Raw genomic sequence first — 20,193 nt, 5'->3', positions numbered from 1 at the left:
GGGTTTCAAAGCTGGACATGTGGCACGAACTGGCGCTGTACGCCTTGGAGGTTCTTGCCTGCCCTGCCGCTAGCGTGTTGTCCGAGCGGGTTTTCAGTGCAGCTGGTGGCATCATCACCGATAAGCGTACACGCCTGTCGACTGACAGGCTGACGCTTATCAAGATAAATAAAGCCTGGATTTCTCCGGATTTTCATTCTCTACCAGGTGAAAGAAGCTCAACCTGAATAATGTATGCACTCCTCCTCCTCATTGTCCTCCTTCTCCTCCTCTTTGTACACTAAAGCATGGGAAACTGGCTATTTTTTGCCAGGGCCAACTGGCTCTAGCTATAGTACTCTATGTATTTAATTTTTCTGGAGGGCCACCTACCTGCTCCTCTGGTTTGAAAACTTTTCTGGACTGCCACATACAGGCACTATCCAAATTAAATTGTCTCCATAGCAGCCTCCACATGTCGTCTTTTTAGCTGGCTCCACACGTTGTCTCCATTGCTACCTCCACACGTCATCGCCATAGCTCCCTCCAAAAGTCGTCCATATAGCTGCCTCCATACATGGTCTCCTTATCAAACGAACTGTGTCAGGCAGAATTTTGGGTTTTTTTCATGGATTCCACATCAAACTTGTTAACTTTGTCGCCACCCTGCTGTGTAATCCACAAAATATACTGGCAAACTTTTATCATTTACCGATATTATTTCAGCGCTTCTTGCGCATCTGTTTACATTCCCCTCACCCGCCATATCCCAAACTTATAAGAACGCTACTACACTTGATCTTATACAAAAGGTTCTTAGAAGTGCTGTTTGGGGAGTAGCCTAGAGACAGGGGCTTGGATTGGCGAAAGCTCGCCTGGCAGCGGAGCGCCAGCTCCATCTCAAGATCCAACTAACATAGTTTTAACTGCAGCACCTTTAATCTACTACTAGTTCACTGCCTTCATACATCGTCCCCTTATCAAACGAGCTGTGTCAGGCAGAATTTTCAGGTGTTTCACCAGATACATAGTGGAACTCGGCCCATCTGTCAATATGGCAATATGGCAATATGGATGCCCCATACTGTCGCTCTTAATCATGGAACCATTTCCATAAAAACAATTAAAAATAGAATCACTATGCTATTCCATTATTCCTAGGTGAAATATTCAAACGACCCGGACTGCTTTGAAAATTATAATTTTTTCAAAGTAAACGCTTCTGGCCCCCAGGCCCATTTTGGGTGGGGAGGAGCCGAGACAGGGGCTTTGACAGGCGAAATCTCGCTGGCAGTGGACTGCCAGCTCCATCCCAAGATTAGGCAGCCTCAGAGGCATCCATGCAAGCTGCCCCTGCTGTTTCCTGTCCATTTTGCCTCCACGATCCTCCACAGCGTCCATCAATGTCTCATTTCAACTCTCTATACCCCAGACGCTGGAGCACGAGAGGATATGCAGCACATCATCCCCTTATCAAACGAGCTGTGTCAGGCAGAATTTTCAGGTGTTTCACCAGATACATAGTGGAACTCGGCCCATCTGTTGCCGCCATGCTGGAGACCTGAAGTAGCAATCATAGCAGCGCAATATGAATGCCCCATACTGTCGCTCTTAATCATGGCTGCCTCCACATGTCGTCCCCTTATCAAAAGAGCTGTGTCAGGCTCATTTTTCGGGTGTTTCACCAGATACGTTATGGAACTTGGTCACTATGTCACCACCATGCTGTGTTATCGACTAAATATACCGTCAACCTTTTGTTCACATAGGAAATCATTTCACCTCCTTTGGTGAAACCTGAGTCCATTTAGGGTATGTCGGCATGAGACTCTCTAGCCTGCCACTGCTGCCGCTGCCTCTGCATGCCGTCCCCTAGAGTGTCAGGGTCAATTATTGCATGTTTTAGATGCTATCTAGCCTCATTCGGTCACTCTGTCATGGCCATGCTGTTGCCCATAATTTTTGCATAATGATGCGATTAAGCAGCCTCAGAGGCATCCATGCATGCTGCCCCTGCTGTTTCCTGTCCATTTCCGTGGTGTTTCCATCCTTTTCTGAGGTTCCCAGGTGTTTGGCCAAGCTTCCCTGTGCAGACCCTTGGTCCCCTTGAAAAATGCTCGAGTCTCCCATTGACTTCAATGGGGCTCGTTATTCGAGACGAGCACTCGAGCATCGGGAAAAGTTCGTCTCGAATAACGAGTACCCGAGCATTTTAGTGCTCGCTCATCTCTAAACCTAATAATTTACTTTGAAACATAACATCATCCCTGGCATAATTCAGAACACTATTGATTGTCTCTCTACCATCATGCCCTCTGTGTTCTTCAAACTTCATCCTTCTAAGACTAAACTTCTTGTCTTTCCACCATCCGCTAACATGGTCTATCCCATACCTCCCAACTTTTGGTCAAGAGAAAGAGGGACAAAAGCCCCTCCCCCTTTTTCTAAACCATGCCCATTGTCCCACCCACAAGCATTGTATAATATTGACCTGGATGGTCCCCACATGGTACAATGCCCCTTTCTTTGGCCAACCCCACCCCCTATTAACCTGTATATCTACACCTAATGCAACTCTGCAACATATAAAACTTCTCTTTAATTTTATCCTCCCTTTACTCCGTCGCCTACCCCTCCTCACATGGTGTGGTCCCTGTTCTCTATCCTCCTCATTCTGTGACCCCTGTCCTCCATCCTCCTCCTCTCCTCCATCCTCCTTCTGTGGCCTCAGCCTCCTCCTCCTGTCCCCCAGCCTCCTCCAGCATCCTCCTGTCCTCCAGCCTCCTCCTGTCCTCCAGCCTCCTCTTGTCCCCCAGCAGCCTCCTCCTGTCCCTCAGCAGCCTAGTCCTGTTCCCCAGGAGCCTCCTCCTGTCCTCCAGCAACCTGCTCCTGTGTCCTCCAGCAGCCTCCTCCTGTCCTCCAGCAACCTGCTCCTGTGTCCTCCAGCAGCCTCCTCCTGTCCTCCAGCCTCTATACTCCTCCTGTCCCCCTGCCTGCTTCAGCCTCCTCCTGGCCTGCAGCCTCCTTCTCCTCCTGTCCCCCAGCCCCTCCTCCTGTCTCCCAGCCCCTCCTCCTGTCCCAGAGTCTCCTCCAGTCTCCACCCCCTGTCCTCCCCTCCCCCTTTCCTCTATCCTCCTGTGTCCTCCAGCCTCCTCATCCTGTTCTTCATCCTCCTCCTGTGCCCCCCAGCCTCCTCTTCTTGTCCTCCAACCTCCTCTTCCTTTTCTCCAGCTCCCCCATATCCTCTATCCTCCTTCCGTGTCCTCCAGCGGCCTCCTCCCCTGTCCTCCAGCAGCCTCTTCCTGTACCCCAACAGCCTCCTTCTGTGTCCTCCAGCAGCCTCCTCCTGTCCTCCAGAAGCCTCCTCCTGTCCCCCAGTAGCCTCCTCCTGTCCCCCAGCAACCTGCTCCTGTGTCCTCTAGCAGCCTCCTCCTGTCCACCAGCAGCCTTCTCCTGTCCCCCAGCAGCCTAGTCCTGTCCCCCAGCAGCCTTGTCCTGTCTCCAGCAACCTGCTCCTGTGTCCTCCAGCAGCCTCCTCTTGTCCCTCAGCAGCCTCCTCCTGTCCTCCAGCTCCCACTGTTCTCTATCCTCCCCTGAGCTACAGCTTTCTCTCCCTGTGGTCCCCTTTCTACTGGCATTAAAAAAAACCTTGTTTTTTTTACCTTTCCTCATTCCACCACTGCAGTCATTTCTTCTCCCGGGCTCCGAATGACTTGGAGGCCAGCTCCTCCTGTCCTCCAGCAATCTGCTCCTGTGTCCTCCAGCAGCCTCCTCCTGTCCCCCAGCAGCCTCCTCCTGTCCTACAGCAACCTACTCCTGTGTCCTCCAGCAGCCTCCTCCTGTCCCCCAGCAGCCTCCAACTGTCTTCCAGCAACCTGCTCCTGTGTCCACCAGCAGCCTCCTCGCCGGAGGAGGTGGGGCCAGCTGGGGGCGGAGCTGCCTCCTCACATGAGTCATGCAGCAAACATCATGTGAGCAGGTAGCAGGGGCTGATTCCGCCTATTCCTGGTTCCGATGCATCGGCTGCTTAATACCTTAATTAAAACCTCCCACTCACGTCTCCAAGACTTCTTTAGAGATGTAGTCATTCTATGGAATGCTCTGCCCCGAACTTTCAGACTAATACCAACCTCCAAAGTTTCAAATGTGCTCTTAAAACCCATCTCTATATGCAAGCCTATAACACTTGTTAACTGCATGAAGTTTTAACTCTCCTTTACTAACCCATCCTGTGTCCTCCTCCCGTCTGTTAACCAGCAATTAGACACCAATCTTTGGGCTTCTCTGCAGTCCCATTTACCTTGGACGCAGCAGAATATATACCCCAGCAGCCTTTCAAAGTTAATATCTTCAGTTCCATGGCTCCTAGAGACACAATCCTAGTTTCATGTTAAAAAAAACCCTTTCTTTCAGAAGAAAAGTAGATTCTAAGTGGCGAGTCACTAAAGTTCCCCCATCTCCAGCTTTATAGACAGGTGCATGGAGGAGTGAGCTGAGCTCACAGATAAAGTACATTTTTCCTTCATCTGTAGCTCATGTTATTAAGCCTCTCCTACCCAGAGTGCACACTTGCTCTCTGATTGCCATATAGTGAGTGATTGTTTTTTTACATAATGGAGAGAGGTGTTGAATATTCAGTCCTCTTCTCCTAATGTAGCTACATATTAACACTGCAACCCAGAACCTGTTCAAAAAGCTATATGTAACACGCACACATTCCTGAATAAAGTTTTTATTTCACACCATCCCTCCATTATTTATACATATGTTAAGGCATTCTTACCGTCATTTCAAAAAACATTTGATATGTTGTAGGGCAGGTAATTTTAAGCCCTTTTGCAATTGGATTAGTTGCCCGAATCTTGCTCCTTCCTCTTGTATTCTGCAGCCTTCCCTCTGTTGTTAGTGACTCCTTAGATAGATGTTGCTAGGCTTTTCCTGTCTTCACTGAGGAGCTGACTTTGGAGGGAGATTGTACATGTGACCCCTTTCTCCTGTCCCTGCTCTCAGCTATTTACCTCATAGCTCAGTACATCAGCACTCATGTGCTAACAGAAGCCCTAACTAAAGTAATAACCAAACACCTACACTCTTATCTCTCCCCCAGCTTTCCCTACACTTGTATATAAACAATCCACACAGACACAAAATGGACCACAATCCCCCCTCCCCCATCACCTCACACTCCTCAGCAGGAAATGGCAGGAGAGAGTCTTTAAAGGGAACCTGTCACCAGCAGACCCATTTTTAGCACTCCCCCAGTCCCCACAGAGCATCGTACATACACTGCCAAAGTGTTTTTGTATAAAAAATTGATTTTACAGAAAAAAAGATATGTTATATTGTACCTTTCATTAGCATCTGCTGTGTCACTAGGCAGTTGCCAAAAAGGAGGGTCTGGAAAGGAGCAGTTCCCCCCCACACTTGGGAAACATGTGACCATTTCAAATATATGAATAACTCCCCACACTAGGGATTGGCTGTAGAGGAGCAGGGGGCGTCGCTAAGCCCAGTGATGGGTGTTTTCATATATTTGAAAAGGTCACATGTAGTAGCTGTTCCCCAAGGGTGGGGGAGAACTGCTCCTTTCCAGTCCCTCCTTTTTGGCAACTGCCTAGTCACACAGCAGATGCTAATGAAAGGTACAATATAACATATCTTTTTTTCTGTAAAACCTATTTTTAATACAAAAACACTTTGGCAGCGTATGTACTATGCTCTGTGGGGACTGGGGGAGTGCTAAAAATGGTTCTCCTGGTGACAGGTTCCCTTTAAGCTGTCACCTCATGTGCTGTGCTAAAGTTTCACTTAGATAGGTAGAGGCATAGATAGATAGATAGATAGATGGGAGATACGTAGTGAAGAGGCAGCACTCAATGAATTGTAGAAAAGTGGTGAACTTTTATTCCATCACACAGCGACGTTTCGGTGCTAAAACCGCACCTTTCTCAAGCATAACAACAGTGAAACAGATCCAACTATTTAAGGACCAACAGCCCTGCTGATTGGTCAATCATTATGTGAAACAAAAGTTGATACAAAATACAAAATTGATCCAGTAGTGCAATATCAGAATGCATGTAGCATTATTAAAGTGCAATAGTATTGATACATCATAATAAACAGTGTAAACGATACAAAAGTGACATAGTGCTTTATTAAAACCAGTGATCCCGCCCATCGGTATTCAGACCTGCCCCACGTCTCCTGAGTTTCATTCATAAATAGTTTTTTGTTTTCGGAACCGCCAGCGGCCATACGTCATGGATCCACGTGATACCGGAGGTGGGTGTGTGGAAACGCCGAAAGTGATGACATTGTTGTATACATCACCACTCGTGCAGGCGTGTAATACATGTGCAGGTAGCGGTGGCCATCTTGGAATCTGGCAGCCCATTTCCACCAACAATACTTATGATGAGAGGAGGTAAGTATAAAAATACTGTACTAGTGAGGCGCACGCTAACGAGGTGGACAAATTCTGGGGGTCCTAGACTATATAAGACCCACAGTATGTCTAGTACCACCCATTTGTCACTGGTCCATCAGTCGACAGACCTGTGTGTTTATGGGACAAAGTACTATACACCTACAACGTGTTGTTGCCCCTAGGGATAATAATCCCACCTCCAAGTAACATCTGTGTATATATGGGGACAAAATTACCAAAAAATAAGACTCATATAGGAGACGTGAACAAAGTTGGTCCGTCCGATGGGGGTTATTAATGAACAATTGTCTTGACATCTAAAAAGATAGAAATACACGGATTAGTTGGATAAAGAAAAAGGGGGATTCTCCCCGTACAATATACATCACATGAAGGTACAGAAGAAACATTGGGACGAACAAAGTGACCAGCAGTCCCATGCGCTCCACCATGACATGAAGAACGAAATAATCTAAATAATGCTCGTGAGATTATACTCAATGTTGAGGCCATGTGGTTGTAGCGTATTTAGGCAATGTATCCATTGAAGCTCTCGTTTCCTCAATAGTAGTGTCCTGTCGCCCCCTCGTCTCAAGGGAGGGACATGATCAATGAGGACAAACCTTAATTGAGATTCTGTGTGACCCTTTTCAAAAAAATGTCGACTTACAGGTAAATCCTGTCTTTTCTTCCTGATTGTGTACTTATGATGCGTAATTCTCGTTTTAAAGTCATTCGTTGTTTCGCCAATATATTTAAGTCCACATGGGCATGATAACATGTAGATCACGTAGTCACTATTGCATGTGAGGTAGTGACGTATCCTATATGTAGTGCCATTGTGTGAGAACGTTTCTCCCTTGTGCATTAATGCACAGTTAATACAGGCTCTACATGGAAAGCTCCCCGTACGAGTTATGCCCAATATACCCCTTTGTCGGGACATTTTTAAAGGTCCTACATCAGATTTAACCACTCGGTCCCCAATGTTCTTAGCCCGTCTGTAAGAGAAAAGGGGAGGGTTTTTGAATTCTGGGACTCCCGTGGTTTCTTTACTTAACACTTTCCAATGTTTTTTTATGATGTTAGAGATTAAGTTGCTTTTGTCGGAAAAAGTAGATACAAAGGGGATTCTGTCTGTTTTGCGTACTTTGTTCTTAGGTTGGAGTAAGTCACTTCTGTCATGTGTATCATTCAAACTGATGTTCTTATCAATTATTTTTTTAGGGTAACCTCTGTCCAAGAATTTTTTTGTCATTATTGTTTTGTTAGTCTCGTAGGCCTGTTCATTGCTAGAGATCCTCTTTACTCTGAGGAACTGGCTTAGTGGAAGTGACTCAAGCATATGCCGTGGATGTGCGCTGTCATACCTCAATAAGGTGTTTCTGTCTGTGGGTTTTGTAAATAAATCCGTATGTATTGCGTGGTTTTCATAATACACAGTGACATCGAGAAACTGTAAAGAATAAGAAGAATGCACAACAGTGAACTTTATATCATCATCAATGGTGTTGAGATATGCATGGAACTGCTCAAGTTCCTGAACAGTGCCCGACCATAGAAGGAAGACATCATCTATGTATCGCCACCACTCCCTAGCGTGTTGGAAGTGGTGGGACACATAGATGAAGTCCTCCTCAAGCATTGCCATCATGATATTTGCGTAATTAGGGGCCATGTTCGCCCCCATTGCTACCCCCTTTAATTGAGTGTAGAACTCATTGCCAAACAAAAAATAATTGTTATATAACACCACCTTTAACAGATCTATGATAAGTAGAATAGTTTGTGGAGAATACTCCGTAAGTTGTAAACATTTTTCTACAGCTTTTATACCTCGTAAATGATCTATTGAGGTATACAGAGATACCACGTCAAATGACACCAGTAAAAATTGATCCTCTTTTGTAATATTGATGTTTTGTAGTTTGCTCAAAAAGTCTGATGTGTCACGGACATAAGACTTAATTTTCTGTACTGATTCCCCCAAAATCACATCCAAGAAGATGGCTATGTGTGAAAAAATGGAATTGCGTCCAGAGACTATAGGCCTACCGGGTGGATTTTGTAAACTTTTATGAATTTTTGGGAGGATATATATCACCGGTGTAATGGGGTGTAGTACAGTCAGGTATTTGTGCATATTTTCAGTAATAAGACCTGCAGATAGTGCAGTGTCCAAAATATTTTTGATCTTGCGAGCAATGGTGAATTTTGGATCTCCTGATATGTATCTGTAAACTGAAGTGTCACTGAGTTGTCTGCGGATCTCTGTAATATATGCTGAGGTGTCCATGATGACACCAATGTTTTTAAAGCATCTATTTCAGCGGATGTCATATTGGCATGTTTTAACCTGGTGTCTGTGGTTAATGATTCAACATCATGTTGTACTGCTTCGCAAAAAGTGGTAATGGCAGGTGCATCTATGCTCGGGGTAAACTGGCTTTTATTGTACAACCCAAACTGTTTGGGGTCTAATGCCCTATCGGTGCTGTGTTTTGGTATGGGGTTATTATGGAACCAATACTTAAGTCTGATGTTACGAAAAAATCTGCATAAATCTTGTTCAACCTCGAACCAGTCAGTTTGTGCACATGGTGAAAATGATAGACCTTTTTGCAAAACAGACATTTCATGTACATCAAGGGTACGAGAGGAGATATTTACCACTATTGTCTTTGGCTCTTGTTGACAGTCCTTTGTGGGTGATTCCGACTTCTCATGGTTCTTGCTTTTCCTCCTTCGGTGCCAATGTTGTCCGCCCCGCCGGGATCTTTTGTGTTGCTTTGATCCTGTTCTAAAAAAGAATCACCTGTGTTTGTGTCCAGAATATCTGGATTATTGTCCATGTGAGTGGTATTCCGTGTAGGGGTACTTTTTTTCTTTCTTGCCGTTTCCTTCTTGGAGGCGGTGGTTGTGTTCATTTGCCAGGTGTAGATCTTTCCAGACTTGTAATCCTCCTCGTCTCTTGACCATTTGGATCTCTTGATTAGTTCCTGTTCAGACTTAAGGCGTGTCAGCCTTTCAGAAATAGTATCCATGAAGGTTTTTAAATCCGTAGGATTAAGGGCTTCCCGCAATGATGTTTCCAGGGTGGTTGTTGCGATTTGTAATTTTTTGATTTCTTGTTGTAAAAATTCAATGTTTAATAGCATCAAGTCCATAGAGAACTTATTGGCAATATGCATAAATTTAGTACAAAAGTTAGAATCTTGGGAGAAAAGGTTCGGGCGCACATTTGATCTCATTCCTCTTGGAATCCTTTTGTTTTTAACATACTCGCACAGCGTGATCATGTGAAGTTGTAGGGATATAATTCTTTTAGAAATAAATTCATATTTACGTTTCATTTCTTCTGTGGTGGGAACGCTAAGAAATGCTGCATCGCCCTGAGCGTCCTGCAATATCCGCTCCTGATCTTCATTGGTGTAAGTAAAGGTGTGGAATAAGTCACCTGGTGTAGCTTCCATGTTGAGAAAACAAGATGAATCTGGGAAAAGAAAATGGGAGATGGATAGATAGATAGATAGATAGATAGATAGATAGATAGATATGACTAGATAATAGATTGGAGATAGATAGATAGATAGATAGATATGACTAGATAAAAGATAGATAATAGATAGATAGCTATGGTCCCATTGGTCAGCAGTAGGTGCTTGTAATGAGATCACAGGAGGCAGGACCCGCCCCTCCATCTTCCTGATTGTAGTTTTTTTGAAAACTGGAAACCATGGTTGCTATGGGACAAAAAAAGGTACTAAATGAGGACCGAGATTTCTGCATGGAGCCCCCCTTCCCCTTAAAGGTGTTTTCCTACGAAACAGAGGTTGTGCCCTATTAGCACTGACACCCTCATTGATCAGCAAGTTAGGCCCTATCCCGTCGATAGGGAATAACTTTTGTTCATGGGAAAACCCTTAAACAAAAAAAAAATTATATATTTGTACAGACACATTTATACACTCATATATTCACACATTTATGTACTCACATAAATTTCTATACACATACAAATATGTATACACTTATAAGTACACATTTATGTACTCATATAAATTTAAACACTAATACATACAGTAAATACAAACTCATACAGTATATACTCATACAGAATGTACACATCCATATACACATCAAATTTGCACACAAACTGTATAGTACACTCTATGTACATAAATATAGTATTTATCATATATATTTACAGTATACACTCACCATATATACATATACATTCAGTATAAACACACTATATACACACATATTACATATTACAGTATACATACAGCATATACACACATCTCTCTATATATGTGTGTTTATACAGAAAAATATAAATACATAAAGCTACTTGCTTTTTTGGTGTCCGCCCTGAGTGTTCAGGTGGCAGCACCGGCGGCTCCATGAGCGGGCAGGCGAGAGTTTGGTCAGCTGTGTTAGCGGGCTGGAAGGAGGGCTGCCGACACTTCTGTTGGACTGTGGCGGGCGGTTGTGACACCGGGGGGAGGGATGTGTGGTTGTGCCCTCCAGTGTGCGGCTACACTGTTGCTCGGTGGGAGGAGCAGTGAACCGTGCCGTCAGGAGAAGTTGGAGGAGGGTCGAGGGCGGGTGAATGTTCATTCAAGTGAGGGCAAGCTTTCGATTATATTTAGGAGCGGTGAAGCTAATTATTTTTCGTTTGGGGCACATTTTTTCCATCAAAGTAAATTATTTATTATAAAATTTTACACTTTGAAACAAAATTCCATGACGGTGCCGATGTCTATTAACTCCTTAATGCATTTGGGGCAATCGTCTGCCTTCAGAAAATATATGGTTTGTTGCGGTTTAGTAATACTTTATGCTGTAATTTCTGTTTTATTAGTATATGTCATAACTGTAAAAATAGCTCTGGTCAATAAAGCGACAGCATTTCCAGAATTGTCTGGTAGGAAAAAGGGTTAACAGTTTATTTTCGAAGGAAGGAAGCCATGGATAACAAATATAAGAAGATTATCACAGTCACGGTCTATGAGAAAGTGCCTCTGGTTTATCCATGGTTGATTTTGATGGTAGATTTCCTTTAAGTTATTAAAGGCTCTGTAATATTTTCATATCATTGTTGCTTATTTATATTCCAATAAAACTAATTCTAAAACATGTGAAGTGCACTGTTGATTTTTGTGATGGTGCAGTGGGAACTTTAGAGGGCTTCATATGTAGAGAAAACATAACTCCACTTATTTTTTGTCACAGTATAAACTTCTTTCCCACACTATGTTACACATTATTGGGTTCAGTCCCTGTGATGGAGCAGTTGTATTGTTAGTGTTCTTACTGCTACATAACTTAAAAAGTGAAGGAGATTGAAGTCTTGATGAGGAAGACCAATTGAATACAATACACACATGCAGGGCTGGTTTTAGACAGAGTGGGGCCGTGGGGAAAACTAAAAGTAAGGCCTCGAATTAAAACTATTTTATGATTCATCCAGGTATAAAGTAAAATAAGCTGCAACGTTTCATAAAAAAGGCTGCTCAGCCGACACATTAAAGCTCAGAATAAAGTTCACAGCTTATATCACCTGATGCCTGGACTGGAGTGCTGCTATTTTATATGAGCTAGATAGACAGCACCCCACCCCTTAACAACTGCAATATTTGTTTCACTGAATTCAAAGACAGATCTTTAACCCCTTAATGACCGCCCTATCGGGATTCTACAGCGGTCATTAAGATTTTAGGACATTGGGTTAGGTTGGTGCCGGTGTCGGGCTGTGATATCACAGCCCAGACCCCGCACTTACACCCGTGATCGGAAAAACTCGGGTTGATCCAGTTCTTACCGGAGAATCTGATCCCTCCTGCCGCTGCCCCCGGGTTCCGGCGAGTGACACGAGGCTGCCGGCTTCTCTCCCTGCCGGGTCCTGCCTCCTGGCAGAACTCAGCTGTAAGTAACTGAGCATGCTCAGTTACTTACACTATGCACTGCACAACAAGTGTATTGCAGTGTAAAGGCTTGAACAAGCGATCGGATGAACGCTTGTTCAAGCCAAAAAGGTGGAAAATGTAGAGAAGTAAAAAAAAAAAAAAAGATTAAAGGGAACCTAACACCACGAATCTACTTACTATTGTTTCGCTAACTTTTATTATCTCTATATGTAAATTTTTTTAATGCGGCTACTGGGGCGTGGAGTAGCCGCAGCTGAAGCTACATGGCTTGGCTACTCCACACCCCAGTAGCCTCTTACCCACAATCTTCGGCACGCAGCTCCTCGTTGCTGCGCGCCCTCACCCGGCGAACCCGCCGTCTGCGCATGCGCAGAACAGCAGGCCCACGCCTGTGCAGCTCCGGCTTCGGAGCATTGACCGCACAGGCGTGGGCCTGCTGTTCTGTATTACTCTGTACAATAAATCTAAATCAATATTGAACCCACTCTGTGAACGACGTAAAAAAAAAAAAAAGGGCAAAAGTGGAAAGGTATGACTGGGTCCTATTTCAATCCAAGACAATTATATACAAAAAAGGTCAGAGGGGACCTCACTGAGACCCATTTGTCTAAAATATAACTTTTATTTCTCAGGTTAAAATTTAAATATTGGGAGCTGATTATTAGTTATTTATAGTGATATGCTACAGCACTGACTAAAAATCTACAAAGGAGTGGAGTGGATCAATTCATACAAGTACAGTCACCGGTGTCAGACACTATTGGGTGTGAATGTCCTCCTGATGCTCTAAAGGAGACTAGTCTCCTATAAGTGTGACTGGGAAGGCATCTAATGTGACTCTATTCAACTTGATAGCAATATGTGCTTTGCCAAAGCTACAGATTGCCTGTAGAGGGTAGGTAATGATAACCCACCTCCACAGTGGTGCCTAGCTATTAGTTCGAAGCCAGAAGCACCTAGTTGATAAAGATTCCCTATTTAGGGATATGTGGACTGAAAAGAACAAATCCTTACACAAACAATAAGCCCTCAACCAGATCTGATAACAGATAAAAATACAGAAGTTATAGCCCTGAAAACAATTCGATTTTCTCCAATATTGGTTTTGCTCAGAAAAATTGATGATTTAGTTTGTGTCCCCCTTGAAATAGCTAATAAAATCTCGCCAATAAGCTTTAGACCCTCAAAAATAATTACCTATACATTGTATCTCATCCCGCAAATAAGAAGCCTTCATATGTTCACATTTTATAGCTTGTACAATGTGACAATACAAATCTGCTGTGAATAGCGCTGCTTTCATTCTATGCCCGGCCATGTGCCCATACAGTAGTTTATCACCACATATGGGGTATCGGTACACTCGGGAGAAACTGGGCATTAAAAGTTGCAGAGCATTTCTTTATTTAATTTATTATGAAACTGTCAGTTTTGGCCTAAATGAGTTTATTTTCTGAAAAAATTCAAAAGTTTCTAAATACACTTAAAGAGTTAATAGACTTAATAGAAGTTGCTTTACATACGTTGAGGGGCGAAGTTTCTATAAGGGGGTAATTTATTGGGGTTTAACTATTATTTAGGCCTTTCAAAGTCACTTGGAAGCGGAGTAGTCCCTCAACTGGGGATTTTTATGAAAATGAAAAAAATCGCACCTAAAGTTCTGCGCCGCATAACATCCTAGAAAAATGACAGGACGCATAAAATATCATCTCAACATAAAACAGACATTCCATAAATGTTAATTATCAAGCTTTTTGGGTAGTTTTACTTCCAGTCTGGAAAGCAGAACATTTCAAACTTGGAAAATGAAGAAAATGTCATTAAGCTGAAAACTAGTGTTGGTAATAAAGGGTTAAAGGGGTTTTCCCACAAAAAAAAGTTACGCCCTATCCCGTGGATCAGTTGAGGTCTCAGTCGGGATCAGATCCCCTTGCTGATCATCACTGAGACCCCCAAAGATCACGTAAATCCGTTGGACCCCTCGTCGCTCCGTCAAACTAATGGAGCAGACAGCCGCGCATGACCCTTTTGCTCCATTAATCTCAATAGAGCTGACGGAGATCGCTGAGTGCAGCGCGCGGCAATTTCTGTCGGCTCCAACGGACCCCTCATTTATGTGATCTGTGGGGGCCTTAGCACTGAGATCCCTACTGATCAGCAAGTTAGGCCCTATCCCGCAGATAGGGTCTAACTTTTGTTCGTGGGAAGCAAAAAAAAAGCGCCCACACCCTGGTTAGAAAACAATGACAACATTACTAATGACTGACACTACACAGGCTGTGTCATCAATCAGTGACACAGACATTAGTGGCATCTAGTACCTTAAAGATGATGATCTGCTCCATCAGGAAGAGGACTCTGTCCAGCACATCTCTACCTTGCATCGCTAAAAATCCCAGTCACTTACAGGATAATGTCACCTGGATAATACAGTGCTTACATACAGGAAACCCTAATTATTATTATTATTATTATACATTTGCAATGTGTTTTGAAACCAAGTGCGAACACACAAGGCAAAACACTTGACTAAAGGCATATGTGTAAGTTATTTATACAAGTAACAATGTGTTTTCTGTTTTAACGTTATTAATAAGAATTAACAAAGTAAAACAAACATTCTTAAATAATGTATATGCATTTGATAATACGTTTCTCTCACTGTTTCAAAACACAATAGAAATGCATCATGTGACCACAGCCACAATAGTCTTTATATAGCCCACCTAACAGTCTATATATAGCCCCCCTAGACAAACAGGCCTTAAACAGTCGCCCCAAAGTCAATATACAGCAACCTACCCCCACTGTCACACCCACAGTGAATATACAGCTCCCCTCTACCTCCAAAGTCTACATTGAGCCCTCACCATGCACCCTACAGTCAAAATAAACAATCCCCCATCACGCTCCCCCCACAGTCATTACATAGTCTCCACAGTCAATGTACAGGCCCCCCATTACCCCCCACAATCTATACAGCCCCCACATCAACCATCCACCACAGTCAATATTCAGTCCCCACTCACTCCTACAGTCAATGTACAGCCCCCCCCCCATAACTGCTCCCCACGGTCAATATACAGCCCCGCATATACAGCAACCCCCCCCCCCCCAGTCCAATTGTGTGCAGCACCTGCATAATGAATAAATATACCCAGTCAGACATCATATATTTAGCCCCCCCAGTCAGCCAATGGTAGGGGGCCTGGGCAATGGACACACATAGTTTTATAAAAAGGAAAGATTACAGTTGAAAAGGTGTAATTTTTCTGGTTGTAATAAGTAGTTATACAGACATTTAGGAATCATACTTACTCAGCCAATATTGGCTTTCACCTAGACATTGCATTAGGATTCCATACTGCAGAAGGACTAACAATGTCCTGGAAATGCCCTGTGAGAAGGAAGCCGAACAACATGCCTGTATAAAGCCCCATGACGGAGGGTCATTGATGACTGAATGCACAGGTCAATTTTTGCAATTCAGTAAAACTGAATAAACTTTTACCAAAATATGTTATAAATCTGTAAAGCATCATTCCATCATCTTTTCCAAGGTTCAACAGAAGAATCTCTCAATTAATATAATGGATTATGAAACAGATATCCACTGTTAAAGTTACAATCCCAACTCTCGAAAATGAACACTGTATATAAAAATCCAAAATTTTAAAGAGGACCTGTCACCAGATTTTGACGACCTGACGGACAATGCCTGCTGATACAGGGTTACAAGTCCTCCCTATATCACCTAAAATTAGCTGCCAGTGGGGCCCTATACCTTAATTACAGACATTTTTCTGATATGCAAATGAGCTTTTTGACTCATCTCTGGCAGCCTAAAAGAGGAGAAGAGTCAGAGATACCAGTGAACCAGGCCCCATTATTCTGACTGACAGTTCTGTGTCTCTTCAAATCCCTGCTCTGCCTCCTTGTACTTACGGACCGTCTACTAATATTCAGCTATCGACATATAAAGCTCTATGTACAGATGGGAAATATTGTGTCAATTTTTTTACACGGTGCCCTGTGTTACATTCATGTCTAAGAATAGCAAACTGTACACCATGAAATCACAGCAGCCTCCATGGAGGATGGAGAGGAATAGAAGTCCATGGAGGCTGCTGTGACTTTATGTGGTCAGATACATGCATGGGGTACAGTTTTCTATTATTAAGAATCTAAAGGACCTGAGATGATGTCACTCTGGTCACATGACAGAAACAGTAACCAGTAACGAGGCATAAGACATGGAGAGGATTAGATGGGAGGGGCCTGCTGAGCAGGACACGCCCCCCTCTGATGCCAGTGATATAAGATAAAAGGTGATTTATGTGGATGTAAGTGAAACAATGTTTAGCTAAAAGAAGGGGGTCAGTCAGTTATTAGAGCTCTTGTCAGTACCTGTCCAGCACCGTGCAAGCACAACCAGGCTTGGCGCTAGCTGTCAGACTAGGTAAGTGGTGGTGAACCCTGCGACGTCCCTGCAGGCTTCCTAAAGCAGATAAACCGCCCTGGTAAGGGTGAACCCACTATCAGGATCCTAACTGATGGTCCCTGAGCGACCCTACAAGATGACAGGGAAGACCTACTTTGTCTGGCAGCTGCTGGATGGTGGAGCGGATAGGTAACCGGAATACAGATATAGATCAGTGTTCACACTGGTAACAGAAACCGACACAAGACTGAGACAGGAAGGTGGGGTCACACTAGGAGATAAATGATACTGAGGGACAAACAACAGATACAGACAGACAAACCGGTCAAAACCAAGATGGTGGCAAACAGTGCCGTAACTAGGAGAAGCAGGGCCCCATAGCAGGCTTGTGCATGGGGCCCCCCTTCTCACTTAAGAAATATACATATTTGTATACTCACACATGCAAGTTACAATCACACATTTATACACACATATAGAGCATACAGTATATACATCACATATATGTTATATACATGTTATGCTGTACAATGTGCAGCATAATATGTATATAATGGTGCACATCCTTCACTCTTTAGAATGTCAGGTAGGATGACACTGTTGGCCCCATAGCGGCTGCTATGGCTACTACCACTGTAGTTACGCCACCTGGCGGCAAAGGTACAGAATCGGATAGCAAATAGAATGGTCAGTAGACAAGGCAGAAGTCAATACACAGAATAGCATAAACCGCAATGGCAAGAGCACTAAATACACAGATTAGACTGAATAACCAGCACCCAATGAAGGGCTGGGCAGTGTATAGGGCAGTTATGGACACTACCTTCAGCACTAACTGGCTCAGCCGTCCATCACTCAAACCGCAGCTGCAGTCAAAACGAGTACAAAGGATCAGAAATTGAGCTGTCAATCACAAGCAGCACTGGGTGTGGTTTTCCAGCAAGAAGCCTGAAACCTGATCCCATCAGAACAATTTGCGAGTTCTGACAGCTCTATAGGAACCTGTCACTGGCTGTATATATGCAAATGTGGGGACAGGTTCCCTTTAAGAGTGGATAACATATAAAAGGAGATATTCTCCAGTTTAATATGGCACCAGTATTGTGTTTCTAGGTTCCTAGGGTTCAGGAGATATAGGCGTTTGAAGTTGTAAACATCCTTTCTAAACATTTTATACAGCTGTCTAAAATGTCGTGAAGGGGTTAGATGGACTTTCTTACGAGATTTTACCATATAAAGCTACTAGCATCAGGTAGATTATGCAATATAGTTTTTGGAATTCCTTCTTTCATATAAAATATCACCTGTTTATATGTAAAAAATATCTGACAAAATCATGTAAAATGAGCAGAGAAGAGTCCCATTTTGCCTTAGATGCGTCAAGTTTAAAGTATCTAGGAGGAGTGGCTCATTGTAATCCCGCCGCTCCCTGTGACATCAGGGTGCGGCCATCCGTCTTCCGAAGACTCGTTTTAACCCATTCATTACAATGTGCTATCAGCACATTGAAATGAATGAGGAGGAAAATCCCCATAAACTACCATACTGTAGTATGGCAGTATATGATATGATCGATCAGACAATCTAGGGTTAAAGGGAACCTACCACCCCGATTCTACCAGCCACAGACGACACACAATGGGTAGGACACTTGTCTGCTATCTTTTACTGATGCATTTATTGTAGAATTCAGCAAAACTTGTTGTTATATCATCTTAAATGACAGTACAATTTTGTGTTGTCTTGTGTTGAAGAATAAAGATTTATATGTATTGATTTTAACGAACGTTACAACTCCGTTTCTTTTTTGGCAATAATTTAACTTTGGTGGAGTAGTTCGAGAGTCTGAGGATGACAGGCTATGTGCCAAGCTCATAACCACAGCAATATGAAGATAAGGTATTTACCTATAAAGGTAGAAGGGGTGGTAGGTGGATGAGGGCTAATCCTCACGTCCCGGCTATCTTTTAGAAAACTTTATTGCAGGCATATGTAAATTTTTTTATGCGGCTACTGGGGCGTGGAGTAGCCGACTAGTAGCATCATGTCCGGCTACTCCACGCCCCAGTAGCCACGTTACTCCGCCTACCATTTACTCTTCCTAGCCTTCGGTTCCACGGCCACAGCTCCAGGGCCGGAGTTACTGCGCATGCGCAGAAGGCTGCAGATGCCAGGGGACTCCGACAAGGGCACGCAGCTCCTTGTAGATTAAATGGTAGGCAGCGTAACGTGGCTACTGGGGCGTGGAGTAGCCGCGACTAGTAGCCTCATGTCCGGCTACTCCACGCCCCAGTAGCCGCATAAAAAAATGTACATTTGCCTGCAATAAAGTTTTCTAAAAGATAGCCGGGACGTGAGGATTAGCCCAAAAAAGGGCTATCCTCACGTCTCATTCATCCACCTACCACCCCTTCTACCTTTATAGATAGAATCAGGGCGGTAGGTGCCCTTTAAAGTACCCTAGGGCAGTGGTGGCGAACCTATGGCACGGGTGCCAGAGGTGGCACTCGGAGCCATTTCTGTGGGCACTCAGACCATCACCCCAGGGCAAAGTTCTCCAAACAGGACAAAATCCACTAAATCTTCCTGCAGTCCCAGCCAACTTAAGAGATGCTGCTCTTAGCACTATTTTAAGGCGACACTTCATTGGCTGTTTGAAATTGCGGGTAAAGTGAGGTGTTGACAGAAGTGCAATATCTTTGGAGGTCCTCCTACTTGACCCACCATTCTTACTCTACATAGAGAGACCATAGAGAGAAGTTACAACGAGAGTCTGAATTTGCCCTCCTTCTTTCAACTGTATTGGTGACTGATATGATTGAAAGATGTGGATGAACAGATAACAATAAGTTACTGCCTAAAATGCCACGTTGGCACTTCCCGGTAAATATGTGGATTTTGGCAGTAGTTTGGGCACTCAGTCTCCAATAGGTTCGCCATCACTGCCCTAGGGAGTCTGAAAATTAGTAAAAGTAAAAATAAAAAAAAGTTTAAAAGAAATGATAATAAAAAAAATTAAAATTCAAATCACCCCCTTTCCCTAGAACTGATATAAATATTAATAAACAGTAAAAACCATAAACACATTAGACATCGCCACGTCCAAAATTGTCTGATCAAAATATAAAAATGGAGACCTCCATAATGTAAAATGGTGCCCAAATGTCCAAAACGCTTCTTTTACACCATTTTACATGACATAAAAAATGTAATAAAAGTGATCAAAATGTTGCACAGTCCTTAACCCCTTAAGGACCAGGCCCTTTTTCGTTTTTGCGTTTTTATTTTTCACTCCCCACCTTCAAAAATCTATAACTTTTTTATTTTTCCGTGCACAGAGCTACGTGATGGCTTATTTTCTGCGTAACAAATTGCACTTCGTAGTGATGGTATTAAATATTCCATGCCGT

Source organism: Engystomops pustulosus, chromosome 4 (assembly GCF_040894005.1).
Source record: "Engystomops pustulosus chromosome 4, aEngPut4.maternal, whole genome shotgun sequence".
Taxonomy (NCBI): Eukaryota; Metazoa; Chordata; class Amphibia; order Anura; family Leptodactylidae; genus Engystomops; species Engystomops pustulosus.
The sequence above is the reverse complement of the archived record's forward strand: the minus strand, read 5'-3'. Positions refer to the sequence as shown.